This window comes from Amblyomma mixtum, chromosome 1, assembly GCF_055824585.1.
Source record: "Amblyomma mixtum isolate Tamu chromosome 1, ASM5582458v1, whole genome shotgun sequence".
Lineage (NCBI taxonomy): Eukaryota > Metazoa > Arthropoda > Arachnida > Ixodida > Ixodidae > Amblyomma > Amblyomma mixtum.
Window position 1 is genome coordinate 281,989,735 of NC_143012.1, and position 22,796 is coordinate 282,012,530.

A 22,796-nucleotide genomic window follows, 5' to 3' on the forward strand; every position below is an offset into this window, starting at 1 on the left:
ACAGAACAGCTTTTAACACGATCGCGAGCAGGCATAATTTGAGTTTTACTTATTCAACACCACTGTGATGTTGTGTAACCACAGAAGAAGACTAGCTCCACTTGACAAGCGCTTTAGCCTTCACTTATGAGACCGATTTGGTAGCACAAATGTTAAACAGCGGTAGGTTGTTGATTATTTCCGCGCGCTGAAAATGTTGGTGCAGATCTAGGACATCAATATATGGCAGTCACCGCAAGATCGCCGTGCTTTGCAAGAAATTCAGGTTGAAAACGTCCAGATCATCGAGTGGGCCTGTCCATTGCAATTTTACTTCATTTGCTTTAGCGCATAAAAAACGTTTCATTCAACAATGTAGAGCATAGCTATATCGTACCACGTTAATTATTGCGAGCTTCAATCAAATGTTCCACTCCACTTTGTGTATGAACGCAGTTGGCAGCTGATTTTACTGGGTTACAGCTGAATAAGCGCCACGTATTTCATCACTCCTCCATTGCTCGACACACTGAGAACGCACAAGAGCTATGACATCCTGACTGATGCTACCCTTGATTTGTACACGTACCTGGTGGCTGAATGATCAGACGCAATCAAATTATAAAATTGCTCTCGCTCCAAGGGTGTTCTTCAAAAGCCAGTTTGATTGTTTTGCACATTCTGCTAACGTCAGCTGCGTAATTTACACCGTTCATCAAAAAACATAGCTCCGTTTGTTTTTATAAAAATGCAGCTGAAAATTTTAACGCAATTGCAGTGACAGCTATGTCAACCTAAGCAAATAAACCTTAAACGGTCAGTTTGATAGGAATGAATACAAGTTATTGGTTATAAAGCGTCCACGTGCTATGGCTGCCACATGAAGAGTTTCCGTGTCACTGCTAACGATGCTGCTAACCCCGTGTACCTTGTGGGTACAAACATCTTGTAAAATCCAAAGTCATTTCATGAAAAGAACTTTTAACAAGTGCTGGTTTACGAAAAATAGAGGAAGGCGTAAGGAAGAGTAAACTCGCTAACGAAATACAAAGGCGATGCTTCTCCGGCAAGCTCTCTCACATGCGCTTCTCTTTCCTGCTCGTTGACAGCTTACGTCACTTGGTGAATGCGTTCCTCACTAATTCAGTTATCTAATCCCCTCAAGCCTTCTACAGCCGGCCCATCGTCTTCTCTTTTAGGAAAGCGTTAACTTTAAAACTCTTTTAATGACTGCTTTACGTCCGGTTTGCAAGGCGTATACTAGACGCATGGCAAACGTACGGTACTCTTAACACTTCAGATTGTGTGATTTTCATTAGGAGTTCTTACAGCTGACAAGGGCAGGTTATGCTTAGCGGCTTCCTCGCGGCAGGGGAGCCACGAACGAGACTGTTTCACTTGACATTCATCAGTCGTGCGTCTAAGACTACCCTTTCTGCTTTTTCAGCACTGCGAGTGATTTTGCAGAGTTCGGGATTTGACTGGGTGCCTATCACCAGTGTTATTTAGGCTTTCTATTACTGCATCTCTAATCAAGTTCTTGTAATTCCAAGGCAGTTTGTCTTTTTCATCTGCTTTGCTCCGCACACAGACGAGACATGCCTTGAACGGATAATCTTCCCCCAACCCATCCCACAAACACCAGGGGTTTTAAAGCTCACACTGCGCAGAAAGTGGTGATCGCAGAAAATTTCCGACTGCCGTAAAAACAAAACGAGAAAGATTAAAGCACTCCGATATTGCGAAGCCACGAGACGTCCTGGTGACTGAATTTCTAGTTGTATCGCTGCATATGCTTCCAGGTATGCTACATAAAATGGCATCAAGCATGGTGACAGCGCATGCTACTCACAGTGTCCTACCAGGCGAAGCTTAATGTTCTCAATGTGAGGGTGGAAAAAGGGGAAGGGCGAGGGGGATGAAGGCGGTGTGCACAGAAACAATAGCGGCTGGTGAGACGTGAGCTTTCGGCGCCAAAAGGAACTGGTGAGCAGAAGGTGTCTTCGCGTGTCAACAGAACAGCCTGCCGCGAAGGTAACCGTCCTCGTTGCCGCTGGCAGGCCATTATCCTCCATACATACATAAGCACGTCTCACTCTCGAGGTCCCGGAGAGGAATGAATGAACGTTAAGGCGAAAGTTCTCCCAGTTCTCCAAGCTTCCCCTGCCATTCTCCTCATCGCTCGTTCCTTACCTGTCCTGCCGCTGTTTACTAAATGTGCGAGAACTGCGCTACCACGTGGCCTTAGAGACGCCGCGCGGCCGGGATATACTGTTGCATTGTCCTTGAAGAGAACAGTTTTCCCTGCAGGTTGTTGCCACCTTTCTCTTGTATCTGCGTAGTTTTCGTTCTGAGGGAGCAACGCGTTAACCGCCGAGCAGTACGCCTTTCCCGAACACCACTCCAGGCTGCGCGAATGACTGGGCTTCCTCAATGCGAAAACAAGCAGATCTTTTTCAGTTTCGATCGCGCACAGCGTCCTCTAGATAGAACACTGCATTTGCGTATTATGCGCCTCTGTGAAAGGCGTAGCGGTACTTCAACTGCAGTGCAGTGTTACGAGTTCCTCTTCCTTGCCTGTTAAATTGACCTTCCAGGTCACCGTCGTCGGTGCCACATGAAACCACAGCCTCTGCAGTCGATAGAGAGACGTTGTTCTGCAAGTGAAACGTGCGTTGCGCTACACTTGTGTTCCTTCGTTTCCCATTTTTCGTGCATAGCTTCAAGCGTTTTTTTAGATGAAAGAGCTGAACAATTGGAATACCATGCAAAAGGAGATTGTTATTTGTTAGGAAAGAGATCCTAGGGGCTTTACTCTCAAGTGAACTGTGTCTAAAGACAAACACACACACACACACACAAAGAAACAGGGCTCAGGCAGGATGTACGTAAGTTTTAAACCAGAAACATTGTTACCTTTTATCCTTTTCTAGATTACGTAAAGGCCTTCGTGGAGTGTGTTGCACTCTCCGAAAATTGTTAGCAACACCCTTATTCAGAGAAGCGATTGATGTCGGCTTGCATCACTTTAAGGAACAGATACAAGCGCAACTCAGGGGTCTCAATCCTGTAGGAGATCGTTACTGAAGTCACAAATTTTTCGTTGGAACGACTCGAAATTCCAGGCTGGCAAAGAGCAAAGTTCAAGCTTTTATATAGCGGTATTATCTATTCAACGCATGTTTTCTGAGTAAGTTTTCTTAGATGCCATCACCACAAAGTAATACTTATAGCGACACGTAGCTAGCTGTTTTGCCTTTTGGCAGAATTCCGATGCACACCCTTGAAAAACGACACCGCCTTTTTACTTACTGCTACACTCGATCTTTAGGGGATAGGATGGCCGCAGCTGGCAACGGACAGGATTAATTGGGAAGACAAGGGAGATTTCTGACGTCACTGTTCTATATTTAAGTGTCGCGAGGTTCCTAATTTGTCATATATGTAAGTCGTTCTCGTTGGCTGCACCAAACATAACTGCATCGTACAAGACTAAGTCCAAACTTGACAGCAATTTAAGTGTGGTACATTGTCATATTTGTTAGTTTTGCATTTCAATGAGTAGCATTTATGCCACGCCTGTGGTCGCTCTGATACTGAATGCTCTTTTTATGCATCACTGATTCCGTAATCGAAGACGATGCCTCTTATTACCAAAGATAAAATAACGTTCTCAAAGTACTTAACGTTCATACACGCCTTAATTTGTAACGAACTCATGTTTCTTCTGGAGTTTTGACAAGAAAGGCAACATAAAACCGTGCGAACAACAGCCGAAGCAACAATGTGAACAATGGCTAGCCACGAAGACAACTATAACTTCCAATCACTGCTTCAAGCTTTTTTATAAGATCGCGAATAGGCTCAGCAGAAACAGGGGTGAAAGTTAGAGATTATTTCTTCCCAAAAAATTGAATCATTTTCTCTGCTCGTAATATAACATAATAAAGTCAGGAGCCATGGATGAAAATCTCAAGTTGCGTCCTCATCTACACAAAAAAACTTGCTAGTATTATTCCGTCTCATCTCTCTCAAAGATGAGCACGCAGCTTTCAAAAAAGGGTGACGCTACATGTGGCAGGGCCAACGAAATAATTTTTTTTTTCACAACTGTTAAAATTTCTTCTTTCAATGAAATCAGCCAAACACTAAATCAAAGATCCTGCGAACTTCTGTACCAGTGGGGGCAATGCAATATCAAGGTTTCGTGATAACCACGAAATAAAGGCGGTGACACCGTCACCCGCTACGTAGAAAATATAATCCGGCACACAACACCAAACAATCTGACCAAGCAACCGATCATTTGAAGTTATTCCAAACGCATTTCTAAATAAAAAAAATATGGGTTCAAATGATTGCAGCTGAGTAGCAAATGCGAGCAAAATGGAAAAAGATAAACAAGGAGTACATTCAATAAAGAAAATCGATTGCTTGTCCTTCTTGCTCGTCACGGCGTGTCTTGTCAGGGCTCTCGCGACGTGTTCGCCATGCTTCGGGACGCACGGCTTTGGCGGGCCGTCGCTCCAAATCGATTTGCATTGACGCCGCCCGCATGGGCACTGACGTGAGGAAAATACGTCGCCTCTTCGCACCGGGGTCGTTCCTCCCTAGCTCCGAGAGGCTTGACACGACGTAAACGAGTAACAGGGTTGGTTTCCTTTCCTTTCTGTCTTGTATTTTTCTTTCGTCATCTTACAAGAAACAAGTTTGCCCGAGGCAAATGAGCAACGAAACTTTTAGGTCAGTGCTCTTTTCAGTTCGCATTCCCGGCCTTGACCACTCCGCGTTCATCAGCCTACATAGAAGGCAGTGAGCACCTCTTTTGTCCAATGCTCTTAATGATTCCTTTTTTGTTTCCTCTCATAGAATAGCTTTCAAACAGGGGTTTCTCTTACAATATGTTCCTTCAATTTTGTGATAACGCCACCATGTTTGTTGCTTGCTCTTTACATTCCATTCCAAGAGCGATACAGACGAGGTGGAAAATTGCAGGAGTTGGAATATAGTGTATTTTACTCACGACACATTAATCTCCTAAAGCCCCGCCGCGGTGGCTCAGTGGTTACGGCGCTCGGCTGCTGACCCGAAAGACGCGGGGTCAATTCCGGCCCCAGCGGCCAAATTTCGATGGTGGCGAAATTCTAGAGGCCCGTGTGCTGTGCGATGTCAGTGCACGTTAAAGAACCCCAGGTGGCCGAAATTTCCGGAGCCCTTCACGAAGGCTTCCCTCATGGCCCGATAGGATAGGATAGGATAGGATAGGATAGGATAGGATAGGATAGGATAGGATAGGATAGGATAGGATAGGATAGGATAGGATAGGATAGGATAGGATAGGATAGGATAGGATAGGATAGGATAGGATAGGATAGGATAGGATAGGATAGGATAGGATAGGATAGGATAGGATAGGATAGGATAGGATAGGATAGGATAGGATAGGATAGGATAGGATAGGATAGGATAGGATAGGATAGGATAGGATAGGATAGGATAGGATAGGATAGGATAGGATAGGATAGGATAGGATAGGATAGGATAGGATAGGATAGGATAGGATAGGATAGGATAGGATAGGATAGGATAGGATAGGATAGGATAGGATAGGATAGGATAGGATAGGATAGGATAGGATAGGATAGGATAGGATAGGATAACTTTACTTGCTCTAGCACAAGTGCTTTTATGCGGACAGATGAGTCCATCCTCAACGGTCGGTTGCCTTTATTCCAGGGCTCTGCTTGCTGGATGCTGCTGTCGGCTAAGCTCGCCGTATCAAACCGATCTTATGGCGGCAGTCGCTGGAGAGCAGACCCTCCCAATGCTCCGCACTTGGGTTTGCTATAACTGGGACGACGTCGACTTTTTGACATGCCCATGTTATGTGATACAGTGTAGGTATACAGTATACAGTATACAGTATACAGTATACAGTATACAGTAAGACATGGTAGCTGATTTTTTTTTTTCAATATAAGGAACCATTCTTTTGCACTTCGCCAGATTTGAAGCCACTCTGTCTTCTGTTACGCGCCTTCACCGGTACTGCCCGGGAAAGCACCTAATATGAAAGTGGCAGAACTGATGGCTAAAGCGAAAGCACCCACTCTAGGACCCACATAACCCACACCCAGCAAGATCGAATTGCTTAGTCGGACACATTCACGAGAGTGGTCACTGTCCAGCTGACATAGAACATATCTTCATCGACCAACTGCTAAATGCGAGTTTTCGTGCCTCTGAATTGACTTCAATGTAAAACCCAACTCCGAAACCGAATAGAGTGACTAACTATATACGGGGGAGGAACCGAAATCAAATGGGCCTTGAGAACAACAGGCCTAGGAAAGATCCGACAATGTTCGTTCGAATCTCTCACAAAAAAAAAACACGGCATCGCAATTGCTCCTTCTTTTTTTTTTCTTTTCAATTGTAGCAGGGAAGGGAAAGAAATGATCACTTTCATATATAAAGTCTTCGGATGAGTGCCTCTTACGCAGGCCACCAAGCGTATATAAAGGAGGAAGCGACAAGAAAGCGTAGGGCAGCAGCGCAGGTAGCCCGTACGCGTACAACTACACTCGTTTAATTCGCCTCCTTTGTCCCCATTGTCGTGCCTTGTAATAAGGAGGGAGGATAATAACTTTTCTAGTGCCTGCGGAACGTACCCACGCGCACTTCTTTCTAACCCGGCTGCTGAGCTCTTTCCAGGTCGAGAGAAACCTTCACAGGAGACAACGAGTAGCGGCTCGCTTCTGCGCCGTAACGGCTGAGAACAGCGCAGAGCGAGCTACGCTTAATAGAACTTGTACTGGAAGGGAAGTGGAATCTTCCTTGCGACCTTTATAATTACGGGTTCGGCGTAGCTGTTCTTATTTTGGCTAAAATATGGTTCACTGCAGGAAATGCGTCAGCTATGCCCAGCACCTCGAATGAGAAATTACGAGGGCGGGGACAAGGGTGCACGAATCTGCACCGTCGTTCAGATCAGTGCAGTCTCATCTCCTCGCCTCCAATGGCGAGCAAGGCTTCAGTGTTTTAATGACATTATTTCTCTCCTTCTTGCTTTCTAAGCTATGCCGTTGGAACCAGCGACTCGTTCGCTGTCTTCGCCGGCATCGTTTATACCTGGCGAGAGAGGCGTGAATCTATGGCCTTAGCTTAAAGTGGCCCACAATATTTTTCTCCTTCTTTGCCCAATTGAGTCGCGATGGCTTAATGAAATAAACAACATATTGTTGAGAAGGTACATCGAAGGACTAAACGACCGGAGTTGATTGCGAGTATGTGAAATTTACCCGAAATTGTTTTACCGACCTTTAAATAGTAGCAGACAGCGAATAAGAACAGAAATGTGCTCTTGACAACAAATAAAACTTGGCTGCGGCACAAAAACAGTCTTTGGCCATTAGCAAATTTTTTGAACCAGAAATATTTCAACTTTTGAAGTACTTAGGCTGCGTTACCTTCCAGAACGATTTTATCCGGCCAATCTTTTTCTATTCCAGAAGAAACTATGCGTAGCTAAAGTGTGCCTTTGGCTATGCTCAGAGAGGACGAAGCAAGAGTGGTTCTTTTTGATATATTTTCATCGATGGCCGAGTAGCCTTGGGAACACTATATTTACAGAAGATTGATCACAACGCATCTACGCGGATGGACACGTGCCTGGTATACCTTAAAACAAATTACGTCTTTTGAAAGCATTCTTTCTGTATAGATAATTTTTAAGATGAGAATCTAATAAAGGATTAATGTAAGAAGTCATTGTTCTCGGAATTACAAAATTTTATCGAGGAGCAGCGCGTCTAGCTTAACTATTCAAAATCTAGCCGTTCTCAAGGGTCAGTGCTGAAATTGCACAAACTGATCGCTTTTTCGAGGTTCCTATAAAAGAGCTCAAAGAAAGAAAAATACTCCGCGCATGCAGTATTAAGCGGCAAACGCGAAATACGCGTAACTAGCAAAAATTCAGAGGGCACTTTGACTGTCTAAAGTGGGTAGTTGCGGAAGCGTTTTCTGCACCACCTTCGCTGTTTCTGTGGCACTGGTGGCGTCACATATAATTGAGTACTAATTACTAAGTGATGACAAATCACTAATTAATGTTTAATTACTGATTAATGCCTGAATACTAACTAACTGCTAATTAATGACGCTTAAGCTTCGCCTTTAGGAGTGGAACGCGACAACGCGTTGTAGCGCTGCCAGGGAGTCCACGGAACGCCACCACCCGTTCGGCGCGATGCCTTACCCTTTGAACGCAACGGTTTTTGAGGAAAGGAAATGGCGCAGTAATTCTCTGTCATCTCGGTGAACACCTGAACCGCACCATAGAGGAAGGGAGGAATTGGGAGTGAAAGAAGATAGATAAAGAGGAGCCGTAATGAAGAAAATGAAAATTGTATTTGAGGAAAGGAAATTACGCAGTAACTGTCTCACAAAATTCAGGGGGGCACTTTTTTTACCTAAAGTGTGGTCACTCATGTGTGGTTAAGATGTTAAGCTTCGCCCCTAAGAGTGGAACGCGACAGCGTCTTGCAACGCTGCCAAGGAGTCCATAGAACGTCATCGCCCATTCGGTTCTACGCCTCGCTCGTCGGTAAATTGGTTTTTGAGGAAAGGAAATGTATCTGTCTCTCATTTGTCGGTGGACACCTAAACCTCGCCGGAAGGGAATGGAGGAGGATGAGAGTGAGTGAAGACACCGTATTCACTAGACGCGCCTTTGTTCATTCCAAACCATCGAGCTGGCATGGCGGAGTGGATAGCTTGCTCGTCTCTCACGACGAAGACCGGGGTTCGATCGCTGAGCTCGAACAATTTCTTAATCGGTTTTATTTATATATATGGCCTGACTAGTAAGGCTAATTAGGCTAATTGGATAATTAAGCAATTAACTAAGCTCAGTCCCACTTACTTTGAGCATCACTATACGATCCCTTCAATTGGTTGCATGGTTACTAGCCAAAGTACAATTGGCCCCGTTTGAAATTCGCGCACTGTGACGTCACGACCGTTTCCACCAATTAAAAAGCATGACATTTTCTGTCGACAACTGCTGCTTACAACGATGAGACATTAAAGGCTTCCGCCTTAAAAGACGGCAGCCATTGAAAAACAGCAGGAGGCACTAGTTGGCGGTGGAGACACCAATTATTCTTTTCTTTTGCAACGCGCAATCCAAGCACTATAAGGCGTTAAACGCCACACCAAACGCCACCGCGAAGTTTTCTGCAGGCAGAATTGCCTCTTCGACGCTGCCAAGAATGGTGACGGCGACTGGGATCCTTGCAAAAGCAACGCAAAGCATACATGTTCCGTAGTAGGCCACTTTGAAACACTACATTAAGCAGAATGAGAAATGCTGTTACGAAGCTGTTAGGCCTTGGTTATATCTTATTTTTCCCTGTTCTCCCAGCCATAAAAATTACAATTACAGCAGATAGAAGTGGTTGACAAGAGGCGCTCTGTAACGCGGTGTGTACATCCCGTGATTAAAAGACAATGTTTGAATCGCGTTCATCTATCACACGCAAAAGAAGTTTTTCTGTGGTCGCCGTATACACAAGATTTCACCACGGGTGTTCGCGGTAGAATTTTTGGAATATAACTTAGAGTAAATTGCACTGAATCGACGCGCTATCCACATATTTCTTTTTTCTTCACCTGACAACTGGAGTTGTCATTAACTTCAAACGGAAATGAGATCAACTCAGTCATAAAGACTAGACAGTGAAGTACTTCATGCTATATCCTGCATAATGTAAAGAAACTATTAATGTATTCCTGTTTAAAGCAACGCAGGTAAACTAAATTTATAAACTTGTTCATTAGAAATCGTTTCAAAATCAGTCCTTCAATTTTTAGCATGTCTCACTATGGCTTTTTTTGTTAAAAATGATCTAATTCTGCCTAATGCGGACGATAATAACAGTAGAGTGCGATTTTCGTAATCAGCATCAGCAACGTAAAGTTATAAACCAATGATGCAACATGTGATCTTTGGCACAGGGAATAGTTTCCTTGCTCTTGATGAGACGTCAGCATTGCAGTTTATGACCTGTAATAGCAACCCATGAACAGGACGTGAACAGCGACCAGAACTGAGTGCTTAGTGTCGCTAGCCTTCATACTGCATCTTGTTTCAGAGAATGCTTAGGGCACTCAGCAAATCGTAACTGAACCCAGCTGGTAGAAGTGGTACAGTATCGACTCAGGCAACGCGTTCACCAATCCCATAGCACTTTTCTGCTAGTGCAGACACTGCTCTATGGTCCCCGAAAATATCAGCAAGATAAGCGGCCTGTAGAGGCAGTCCTAAAGAAGTTTAGACCACTGCTTGCGGAAATATGCATGAGGAATGAAGCGAAGATGTTTACAGAAGCAACGATTGCATTGTCGCCAATAAAAAGGTGGCCGCGTGCCCTTCTTTTAATCTAGCTTAATGGATGCATGAGATTTGGTTTGGTTTGGTTTGGTTTATGGGTTTTAACGTTCCAAAGCCACTCAGGCTATCAGAGACGACGCAATGAAGGGCTGCAGAAATTCCGACCACCTTGGGTTCTTTAATGTGCACTGACATCGCACCGTACACGGGCCTCTAAAATTTCGCCTTCATCGAAATTCAACCGCCGCGGCCGAGATCGAACCTGCGTCTTTCGGTTCAATAGCCGAGCACCATAACCACTGAGCCACGGCGGCGGCCTGGATGATAATAAGTTGTGCAGAGAGACTACGATATTTGTAGTCCGCTCTCAGGCCGAAAAGACGATAGCCAGGATAAAGCAAAACCATTTTCCCAATCAACAACAAGCCTAACTACTAGTAGGTACGCCTGCAGCACACCCCTTTATTAGCCGATCTGTGAGAGGCTCGACACACAGATGTATAAGCTCTTCACGGCTCGTGCTATTTTGATACCACTTTCATCCACGACCAAGAGAAAGCTGGAGGTCTTGCCTACCACGCATGATGACGACGCCGACGCTGACACAGTCTATCACGTAGAAACTGCCTTATATGGCTATCGCTTCAAAAAAAATGTACCGACTTCCTATCCCCGCTCCGCCAGAAGAAGTCATTCGTTATGCGCAGATTATTGCAATGAAGCTGACGATTCCTCTCCTTTCATGACGGTCTACTAAAAATGACTGTGTTTCTTTCAGGGGGAACTAAACAAGGCAGGGGGCACAAACTTTTTGCGCTTAACTTTCTGCAGCTTCCGGGGCGAGCGGAAGCATCGTCACCGCTCGAAAAATGCGATAAGCGCTTACTCGGAGCGCCCACGTTGTTGGCTGCAAACTGTCGTAAAGCTGAAAACTCCGTCTAGCGATAAAACTAGTGCATACAGTTCTAATCTGGGCGAACCAGCTGTGTGTTTTTTACATCCGAAGTAGTCTGGATCACTTTATCGAAGGCGTGCAGGCCGCCATCGCCTTGTTATATCATGACAGCAATATTCTGCCTTGGTTTCGTAAATGAAAATGGGACAAGCTGAGCAAGAAGCAGGTCCACTTAAAAAAGTGGTTCTCGTCGGCATTTGATTGGTTTATTGGGGTTTAACGTCCCGAAGCGACTCAGGCTATGGAGGGACGCCGTAGTGAAGGGCTCCGGAAAGTTGGACCACCTGGATTTCTTTAACGTGCACTGACATCGCACAGTACAAAGGCCTCTGGAATTTCACCTTCATTGAAATTCAGCCGCCGCGGCCGAGATCGAACCCGCGTCTTTCGGGTCAGCAGCCGAGCGCTGTAACCACTGTGCAACCACGCCGGGGCTCGTCGGCATTTCAGGCAGACAGTTCGCGTGAGGCTGCGGTCCTGGATGACAGAAAATCTACTGGGACAAGCAAAATAACAAAAAAATAAATTGTTCCAGCCCTCGGTTCAAGAGAAAGAGGAGTTAATTAAGGCATAAATTTTAGGCATAAAAAAAATAGAGCTGCTCCGCTGGGGTTATGTTGGCGGTACGACGAGTTCAAATGAAGCCAGCCACGCGATTCTGCGCGAGGATACTAAGAAAAAGACGCAGAGGCGGACAAGCGTTACGCTGTGTTTAGAAAGGCGAGGGCAAAATGTAGCTTTAGCACTTCTAGGCATGTTTCAATACAGGAGACGATATAGCTGTTTAAATGGGGCCGACGAACGCGATGCGGCTGCAAAAAAAATACGATCGACTAAAGATCATTGCGCCAAAACTGCCACCGAGGCTCTAGGCTACTACTTATTACTTCATCAAAGTTACGTGACCTGATTTTACAGCTATGCAAGTTAAGCAATATCAAATCTTTCAAAAGTTTAGCCACTTCCCAATTTACAAACTATACGAAAGAAACCCAATAAATAAGGATGATGAGTAACACTTCTTCCGGCCGCTATATTGTTATTATTGAATAACAAAGGCCTTACACAAAAAGTAAGAAATAAGATCGTAGACATTTGTTTTCACCATTGTCTAGTACGAATATTGCAGAGAGGCTTTTACGTTAAGGAATTGGAAGCTTTCAATTGTGCGCTTTAGTAGATAATGTATTTTGTTGCTTGAATATTTTTGCTCTATGAGTTAGGATTTTGAAAATAATATCCACAGGAACACGGGAATCAGAGAGCCTCCTTGGTAACTCTCCAGTGAGAACGGTCACAACTGCATGGCTGCAGTGTGATACCCAATCTGTCGAGCCCCGCCGCGGTGACTCAGTCGTTACAGCGCTCGGCTGCTGACCCGAAAGACGCGACCTCGATCCCGGCCACGGCGGCCGAATTTTGATAAAGGCGAAATTCTAGAGGCCCGTGTGCTGTGCGGTGTCAGTGCACGTTAAAGAACCCCAGGTGGTCAAAATTTCCGGAGCCCTTCATTACGGCGTCCCTCATAGCCTGAGTTGCTTCGGGACGTTAAACCCCAATAAGCCAACCAAACCAATCTGTCGAGGTGCATGCGCCACATTTCTTCACATTTGTTTGTCGCATGGAAGGAAAGCAGCCGAAAAGGAGAAGTTACAGTATGGCTTGCTTTTATTATTGAATTCTCTGTAATACGTGCAGAAGGAATATATTTTCATAAAATTTTCTAAGACGCTTCCAAGTCACCGCAAAAAACATCGAGGACAAGGAGACTTGGCAGAGACTGTTAGTTCTGCAGAAAAAAAAAAAACTGCACGCCTTAGGACAAGCCTCGCTATTCCGCAACAGCGTGCAGTTTACAGGCTCTCGCAGATTTGGTATTGATTTCAGATGCAAGATATTGTGTTTCTGCGTATCGCATTTAAATTACAAACACAAGCATGACTAAAACCAATAGAAGCCAATGACTAAAAGTAAAGTCTTATAAAAATTTGCTTGTTTTTTTCGCTCCAATTTTTATTCGAATAAGGGAGCCATTTTCTTACCGAGCTTAGTATTTCCTTCGTTAAAACAATTGCTTAAATATTCTTTCTTTACTGAACTCCCTGACCAGCTCAGGTCAACTTTGCAATGCGCAACCTCATGAGTATACAAGCCAAAGACTGGCGTTAGGCTGGAGTTGCCTTAAAACGTGCTCTTGGCAGCTATTCCTGCTTTCAGTGTAATTATTCTATGATTTCCTTTAAACCTGCAAAGGCCGCTGATTTCTCAGGAGTATTTTGAGAACGAAATCTACTATGAGAAGGCCGCAAACTTCTGGTATTTTAGAGTAAACTCCACTCTTTAAATGGCAGCAGAAAAAAAAATATTTCGGCACATTATGCGCGATTATTCAAGTCCGGTGGGCATGATGCGCTGCCTGCTGTGCTGCAAAATGGTTGCTGTTTTTCTCCAAACGCAGGACTCCAGGAGGGCATCTTTCGGAACGCACACGTAGAGCCAAACCAAGCGACGTCATGAAAGAGAATTTGCAAGGAAGCAAACAGTAGTGACCAAACCTGTCAGTCATCAACTGCCTATCCTTCCTCGAATGACAAACTGAGGCCAGTCATTGCTTACTTCAATGCCTTACCTCATCTGTACATGCCTTTTAAGCGCCGACCGATGCTTAGGTTAATGGGAACATGCTTTCTCTTACTGTGCACTACGTTCGTGGCGGTGCTGCTGTTCTGGATGACAACGACCAAGCAGCTACGAAAATGAAAGAATCCATAGCTTTATTCATGTGGTAAGGCGAATTGCAGGGAGGCCTTGGGTGATACGAACAGCTGCTCATAGTTGGACTGCTAATATATCTGGTTAAGATTTTATTAGTGTTCAGTAACTCTAGGTGTGTGATGTTGCTTCCTCTCACGCTGCTACATTCACATTAGCCACGCTTGTAAGGTCAAGAATTACAAAAGCATCACGTATTAGAGCAGAACACCAAAAGGGCACAGCGACAAAAGAGTACAAGGATAAAGCCCGCCGACTCAACCACGCTTGGAAAAGACTGCACGCGCCAAAACTGAATGTTCAGGTAAGCAGCACGACAGACCTGCAGTAAAAAAGTAAGGAAGAGGTAAAAAGTTGCACGACGACCAAACAGCCGAATACAGCATAAAACATTACAGGTTAAGATCCGTCGTGGCAGCGCCTGGTGCGTTTTGTTGGCAACTGCCAAGTCTCTGCCTCCACGTGAAGTCTGCGCTGGTGAAATAAAAAAAACAGTAAAAATGAGAAAATTACGGTTTATAACAACCTGAAGAGCAGGTAGAACCATGAAATATGTTCCACGAAACACCGAGCATTTTAAAGGATGGCGCATAGACGATGGAATCAGCACTCGTGTTCAGGTGTTCTGGTATTGAACAGAACCCCACCATCACCATTTTCTGTTCTTCGAGCTTGGAAGCGCTCTACGCATGGTCTCCCTGGCTGCATTCACGGCTTGTACAGCCTCCGACCCCAGCCACTTTTCTTAGTGTGAGGGCGTGTTAGGCTTCCGTGGACGCTTTTCATGCATTAAATACCGCCGCATGCAGGCGCTTTCTCTTTCTAGTGCTAGGCGGCCCGCATGGCGTCTATGGGTGAATTAGCTTTTTTGATGTTTTGTAGCCCTTGCTCTTGGTTCAGTGGCCTTAGCTAACACTCGCTGCAAAGAACTATTGCATGAACAAGAAGAAAGGGAAAAATGAACACTCCCAACACATAGCGCGGGAGGCTACGAGTTACGTAAAACAGGCCGCACGAAATGCTCCGTTGGTGGCAGAAACGTTTAAGGCCTGTGGAAACGAATCTTATCTGCGGTGCCACTGGTTAGAATCCTTCTAAGAGAAAATTTTACTGCACTTTATTTTTCTTGTTGATACCTTTTCTATCGAGAGTTCGAAAAGTTCCGGGTCAGGTTATCTCATGTTGGGCTTCATGTTCACAGCGATGACTGGACGAAGGACGCTTCAATTTGTCGAGGTTGCCAGCATCACGCTTAGAAGCTAATGCTTTCTATGTCAATACTTGCATCATTTAATTTATTACGCAGTGATAGAAGTGTAAATTCTACCATTTGGCTTCCATAATTTGTTCTCAATTTCGGTAATATCTAGTGTGCTTTGTGAGAAACTCGATATTTGACGTGAAATAATTGAATTAGGGGTAATCGAGATGTATTAATTGTACATCTTCTTTGTTCTCTTTTGTATGTGCGCAGTATATAACCATACAGGTTAAAAACGTGCACTTAGCAGTCGCTGCCGCACCACCAATATCAGCTCCACAGGCAGTTTTATGCGAAGCATATTAACGTAGGTTTCGGGCCTTCGCGCGATGCCCGGCGGTGGCCACCATTGACCTTGAAGTGAGATCACATGATGTGACGTCACGTGATGACGTCACACCGGCTGCAGATGGGGCCTCATATCGCGCCGTCGGACGTCGCCCGACGGAGGCCTCCACGCTTCGGTTCGGGCCGTCGCGCGCGACACGGCGGCGGCGCCACCATCGCTGCATCACGTGATATGTGACGTCACGCCAGGGATGAAGCGGCGCGCGCCCGCCGTCGCGTCAGTCTCTGTGCCCGCAACCGCGCCAGCGTCTTTGCGCCGGGCGTGTATGCGGTCAAGATGCCTCCAAACGCTAAGGACGTTAATAATAAGAATGCAAAACGAAGGCTACTTCGCATCCACGGGGCTTAACCTTGATAAGCCTCCAACTTTTTGTTCTCACGTGATCGTAGCTCCATATTCTTGTTAAAGAAAATGAAGTTGCTTATTCGATGGCATCTTAGCGCAGCGTAAGTGGTAGCGCTGAAAGCAGCTCTTGCCAGCCATGTTCTCTTTCCATGTGCCAAGCACCTGAACATGAGAGTGAAAAGCAAAGAAGAGATAGTGAGAGAAACTTCCTAGAATTCAAGCTCCAGCACCGGAGGTGAAATGTCAGCTGGTTCAAAGTGCAACAACACCTGACATATAGAATTTAATCCTACTGAATGCATCAGACATGGCTTATGCGTGTATGAGGACCGAGCTGCAGCAATTTTAAATTTTGCAGTCTGCAAGAGGCGCAGAAAATGACAGCTCCCGAAATAAGGTTGCCGCTTGAAATATAAAGCTCTTCCGTCGAAGAGAAAGAAAAGGGTCTTTGTTTGGAGGAAAATAGCGGTGAGCGATGTTTCCACCAATTTGAACTGAAGGTCATCATTTCTTGCTGCGTATAAAATCAATGGTGATAGCTGATAAGGAAGCGTGTCCTTAGCGGAAATTTATTGCGTTTGTTATGCATGCCTTTTGAAAGCATTTATATCTCGTAATGGAGGATAATTGAAAAAAACTCTGCTTTAAATAGTCGAGCAGATTTCTATCAATATCTTCCTGATTTTTTTTTTATGTTCGCTCAGGAAAGAAACGATTCAAGCCACCGTAAAAAGCGATAGTACCTCAATGCCTCCTTTTAAAACAATGAGAAAGCTAAGGATTTTTTTTATATATATTTGTCTTCAGTGCAAACGCCCAGAGAAGGCTGTTTGATTTAATTTAATATTTTTAATCCGGAATTTTCTTATTTTCTCCATTCAGGTGATCTGAGCTGCTGCCCCGTGTATCGCGGAGCAGCCTGAATGTTGAAACTTCTCTTCAAAGTAGAGACTTCAAGAGCCAGCCTGAAAACTTTGGAACGAATTTTAAAAAAAAAGATCAAGGTATGATGGGGGAGATTTTGGTAACTGGGTTCAAGCCCATTTTTCGTAGTCATGCCTGGAGGCCCGATTCACGCTGATGCAGAAATAAGTTGAAGTGGTTGGCGCACATTACATAATAAATATAAATACCAAGTGTTCAGGGTACTTCCCTACAGCGATGGCGTCAGCAGGCCTTATTTTGTTTTTAGTATTAAGGGTAGCAACTTTGTTTGAAATCTGGAAGCAAAAAAACTCGCATAAGAGGATACACCAAAAGCAGGAATTTTAAAGACAACAAAAAACAGCGAACACGAGTGGTGCCATGGAGTTTTCCAAAGTAAGCCTGAACAGCGAAACTGATCCGCAAGAGCCGAAGCCAACAGGAGATCACTCCCGAACCTCCATCAGCATAAACATCAAGGGCAAGCCACAGCACTGGGATCCTGCGCTACACTTCAACGCCACGCGAACGCGATCACGAATGATATATGAAGTGAACTACAGGCCCAAGATAGCTTTGCCATTCACTCAAGGCTTTCTGCGATCGTATGTGAAGAAAGGAAATGATTTTCGTTCCTAATGACTTGAAGGGCTTACATCCTTATAACATTATTCGGGAAGACTCTTTATTACTGGGAAAGTGAACTGGCAAGAAAAAAAGAATTCACTGCATTAAAGTTATGGTGCTAATAAACAAACATAGAAGAAATTCAAGTTCTAGAGTTGGGGTGTATCTTCCACAAGGTGTGTCTTCCAACAGTGCGTGTGACCATTTGCGAAATAGCTTTCTCCCGGTCCTTTCGTGGTACACGTGCGTGGAATTTCTTTATATTAATTTGTACTTCTCTAAATTTGCACCGTTCTATGCCACTAAAGGTGTTATGCATGCAAGAAGGACAGGAAAGCAAGGTTTTCAAAAGTTGTCACTTTCTTCTCTTTATTAAGTATTACAGGAGCACTCATGTGTTGACGCTCGGGGTTACTTTCCTTGGTATTTACTTACATGATGTTTCAGTTGCTTACTTCCTTCTGTTCACTCACTCTAGGAACTGCGCTAGTTCAATCCTCTCGAAGACGTTACCCACAAACACCTGCGCTACACACACGCATAGTTATCCATGTCCATTCCTCTACCCAGAAAAAGCAGCAAAAAAAAAGGAGGCCAATGCCATCAGATCCGCGGAAAGACGCAGATACCGCAGAGGTTCTTTGGAACTATAGATGTGCGCTTCGCATATAAATCTCCCAGGCCAAGGATACTAGCATTACCTTTAGAAAGAGGACTTCGAGGAAAAAGCAGCCACAAAAAAATTACTGCAAAATGAACCTTTTGTAAAGTAGAAAGGGCATGCGACATCTCCTTGTGTTGCCGTCGGGAGAGCGGCTTTCGCGATTGCTTACGTGTTGCTAATTTTTGAGATTGAGGCCAACAGCTATGTGGAAGAGAGCTTCGCTGTATCCGGTTGAAAGCCCCACACTTGTGCATGTTCTTCCGCATTGGGAATGACGCTCCCCTGCCTTCCTCCCTTTCTCCCTGATATTTATACATAGAAGACTGGTATAGAAGTTTGTGATTATAATTTGCAATTATTTCTTGTACTGAAAAAATGTTAATTGAGGTCGTCATCCAAAATGTTTGAGAAGGAATAGAAGCCACCGCGGTTACAGGACATTATTTAGCAGGAAAATGTAGTGAGGCATTTGTAGAACTGATGAGAGCTCATCTCAAAAAAGTAGGGTTAACGAGCCCTTTTAAGTATATGCTTCCTTTCCTTGGGTCTAAAACGGGTTAAAACGATATTATTATGCAGGCAATGTTTTAAACTGCTTCGTAGTGGTCATACCAGAAATTCTGGTCAAGCGCATTTTTAAAACACGAACTTCTTTATGAACGCAGTTTTTTTTTACATTTTGTAAGATTGTACTAAAAGGATCTATTAATCAAACGATGTTTTCTCGGGTGATATTAGTTTCTTACTGTCAGAAACGTAACCAACTGCTCTGCTGCGGCAGTCTAACTGCGCGATGCGAACACACGACAAACATTAAAAGGAAGATTTTGCTGTGCATCTGAATATTAGACCATTGTCATAAATTATGCATAAGAATATATTGTTACGTGCTTAGTACGCACAGGGTTTATTGACAGACGGGATCGATAGAAGCAGGACGGCGACGAAGCCTACAAGCGTCCTTCTGCCCTTTCTCTTAATTTTCCTTTGCCGGTCAGTGCTACCATTGATCTGCTGCTTCCGTCGATGTTCTGTGAAAACGCGTGACATTTCCCTCCTCGCAGACGAAGCCCGTCGGGCGAGTTAAATAGAACGTCTGGGATGAAATCGCTTGAGGCGGGCTGCATGCACCACCTGAGACTGGCGTGAGCGTCGGCCACTAGCAGTTAGGCGTGATATAACGTAATTAAGGTCGCTTATACTCTCTAACACAACAAACGGTCCACTGTAGTGTGACAGCAGTTTTTGACAAAGACCACGCTTGCGTAGAGGTGTCCACAACCACACAATGTCACGAGGAACATAAGAAATTCATTGGTGTCGGACGTCGTAGCGGTTTTTAGAACGCTCTTGCGCCGATAAAATTCGAACGTGTAATATTATAATATTACACAGTTCTGTGATGATTCCTGTCAGAAACTACCCCACTGGTCAAAAACGCACTATGTATACTTAACTACACAATGTGAGCGCAAGGCTTGCTTTAGAAGCATTATTTTTCTACGAATCAGAAACTTAGAAACTCGTAACAATAGTTCATAACAGTGCCCTAAAATAATTCACAGCTGCCTGACAATTACAAGCAAATTTAAAAAATATAGGACTTTCTTCCGATTTACGTTAATTATGCCGTAAAAGTGAAAACGTTTTCAATTTTGCCTCCGAGAAACTCGTATTTCTTGTGTTTCCTTGAATTCTGCTGCTTTCCAAAGGCTGGAGAAGGTCTAAGTGGAAACACGAAAATGTCTGCCTACTATAAAACATAAAGCCCTGATTATGAAGGACGTATTATGAACGGAATTCTTATTCTAGAAAACTTTGTACGAGTCCGTTACACAGCTTTTGCCATGGCACTTTTTTTTAATTCTTTCCTTTTTCATCCTTTCTTCTTTTTTCTTCTTTCAGCGAAAACCCTCGTAGTGCCGCATGAACACATTTTCTGTACTAAAATAAAAGCCATAAATAAAGCGCAGCCTTAGAAAACTATGAAGAACAACGCTTGTTAAAAATACGGGTATGAAAAGGTTCTTGATATCAGTGTTTCTTGCTCTTATTATTCTGGTCTTCCAATTTCATGCATTAGCTGCGTGATCAAGTTGGATTGTTTGCTTTCCTGGAGAGTAAGGCCGTGCGATTCCGCCACCTCTGCTGCAAGTACGTCTTTTGTTAGTAAATATGAAGTCCTTTCACTTTTTCCTTTTCTAATTACTAGTTTCCTTTGCCGATTGCTAATTTTTTGTTACTAATGACTAGTTCTCTTTTTTTTCTTTTCCTTTGAAAATTACACGCAGATGTGCGGCGACGAGCCCTTAGCGCGCGAACAAAGGATACCGCTCAACGTGACGTTAAAGGTAGGGTCATATTGAGAATAATATGCAGAAATAATATATAAATTACTGCCATTAATGTTATACTCTGTCTATATAAATCAGCAAAAAGGTGCTGTTCAAACCTTTTAAGCTCAGTTATTCTACTTTGAATCATTTTGATTTAGAGCATGAAGGCTTCACCAAGGAACGCAATTTCAACTGATTTCGCGATAAATTCAGGATCTAGCAATTCTTCTTAGCATCCTAGGTGCTCGTGATCTGTGGCCACGCTCTCCGCTTTTATTTGCTGTACTCGAAGCCGGGAAGTATATTAGATGCGTCCATCTATGAATGCCATTTCTTGGTGGACTGTTGTTTTGTCCCTAGTCAGCGATTATAACCTTTGATAGTGCTGAAAGTGTGACACTTTTTTTCACAAAAAATTAGACAGATGTAAATTCTCCTTGAATATGGACATTTTTCAGGACACCCATGCTCTGTTGCTCTTCCCTTCCAATTGACGTGCGCATTTTGCACTTTATCGCAATGTACCGAAGACAAGTCAAAACTGAATATAAATGATAATTTTGCTATAACCACTTTTCTTGACGTCGAGCGAAAATAGATTTTTTTTAAATATAATTCACTGCTTGTTGATTCTTTGAAAGAAAATAGAGTACTAAAAAGACAACCAGGTAGAAAGGTTCTAAAATAATTACATATAGGGATGATCATAGTGTCATGGCCGTGAGAGCCGTGTAAGCATAGGCAGCGCTGTATTGCTCGCAGCATTCGAGATGCTTTCCAAAGCCTTTCACGGAACATGGAAACCTTTTTTTAACGAAGTGCGCTTTCTGGTGGTCCACCACAGAATTCTCAGTTGGTTGCATGTACACGCCGCTTAGAGCTATTTTGCTGCCGGTTTCTTCAGAGATCACAGTTTTTATTCTGACAGTAAAGCTTGCGTCCGTTTTCTTAATTATCTTACGAAATAGGAGGCCAGAGGCATGAACGAGTATCTCAACCTGTTTTCTTACTGGTCCCAAAAAATGAATACTTTACCTTCAGATGTTATCATTCCTGCTTAATTTACATCTATTCTAAATCTGGCAGCATGCGTTTTTTAGCCCCTCTAGGCCCAGTTTCTAATCATATTCACCAGATTTAGAGGCATGTAAAGCTTCGCCACAGAAAAAAATTTTTACTGGTTTTGCGATAAACTTCAAAATCTAGCTACTTGTTAGAATGCGTTGTATGCCTCTAACCTCAGAAAATTCGTTGCCCAGAAAAGGGTACAAAAAATAACTGTCCACTGTTGCAGCCCCTTTCTGTTGGCACTGCTTCATTCCACCTTTACAGAAAAAAAACTGCTTCATAATTTTTCTCTAATCACTACGAAGAGCGGTACTGACTCTCGCAAAAGAAGCTTGTTTGGAGCTATGTGTTTTACGACATTGGAAGATATCGGAAAAAATATATTATCGCATTATTCCAAATGAGAGCTCTGGAAGACTGAGGACACTCTGAGAAATACGCGCCACATTACAGTTTAAGGTATCAGCGGTTGCTTAGTTCAAACGACTACCATATATCTTCACAAATTTGTACTGCTACGAATTGCAAATGCTACAAATTCTACCTAATATGAATCGTTTTTTTATATATATTTGACTATTTTAAGCTGATAGTGAAAGAGTAAACACTGGGGCGGCCAAATGTCCTACATATATCCCACTTAGAGGTAAATTCATTTAAAAAAAGCCCTTCTACCTATCACAGATCCCAGTGTGCTAGCAACACTGTTTTGTGTTTCGTACTCACCAGACATCGCTTTGCCATAGCAGCGTCAAATAATTCATAACATTGAAGTACTACTTTATGCAGAAAGGCTTCTATTTCCACGTGTGCGCGTGGCGGCGGCGAGGGCCTTAACCTTCTATTTACCGACACCTTCCCGCATTCCGGGTCAGGTAGCATTAGGTTAGGGCGCTCGCCGCTATCAAGCGCGCACGTGGAAATACACGAAACTAGCGGTGCGCAGTGCTTTCTTCTGCCCTTTCTGATTCCTTGATGACCCAGCGCCTCACAGTCTAGCGTGTGCTGCAGAGTTAGGGAGGCAATACCGCTAAATAATGAAGCACTAGGAAGGCAAGGCTTTCCTCTTTAGAGCAGCATGTACGAAACGAGGTCTCGGGCAAGTAATGCTATGCCGATAAAA

General features: G+C 43.9%; 1 protein-coding gene and 1 long non-coding RNA gene across 2 annotated transcripts in view; both read left to right on the forward strand.

Annotated features, from left to right (window-relative positions):
• LOC149371902 (uncharacterized) overlaps window positions 1–22,796 on the forward strand; it is a 261,347-nt gene that overhangs the window by 184,528 nt on the left and 54,023 nt on the right. The window contains exon 4 of the mRNA XM_089566213.1: window positions 13,786–14,403. The gene's annotated coding sequence lies outside the window, so the exon portion shown is untranslated. The remainder of the gene's footprint in view (window positions 1–13,785; window positions 14,404–22,796) is intronic.
• Window positions 16,935–20,608, forward strand: LOC149371904 (uncharacterized). The gene is made up of 3 exons (XR_016292112.1): window positions 16,935–17,058; window positions 20,353–20,423; window positions 20,561–20,608. It is a non-coding gene; the product is annotated as an uncharacterized LOC149371904 (long non-coding RNA).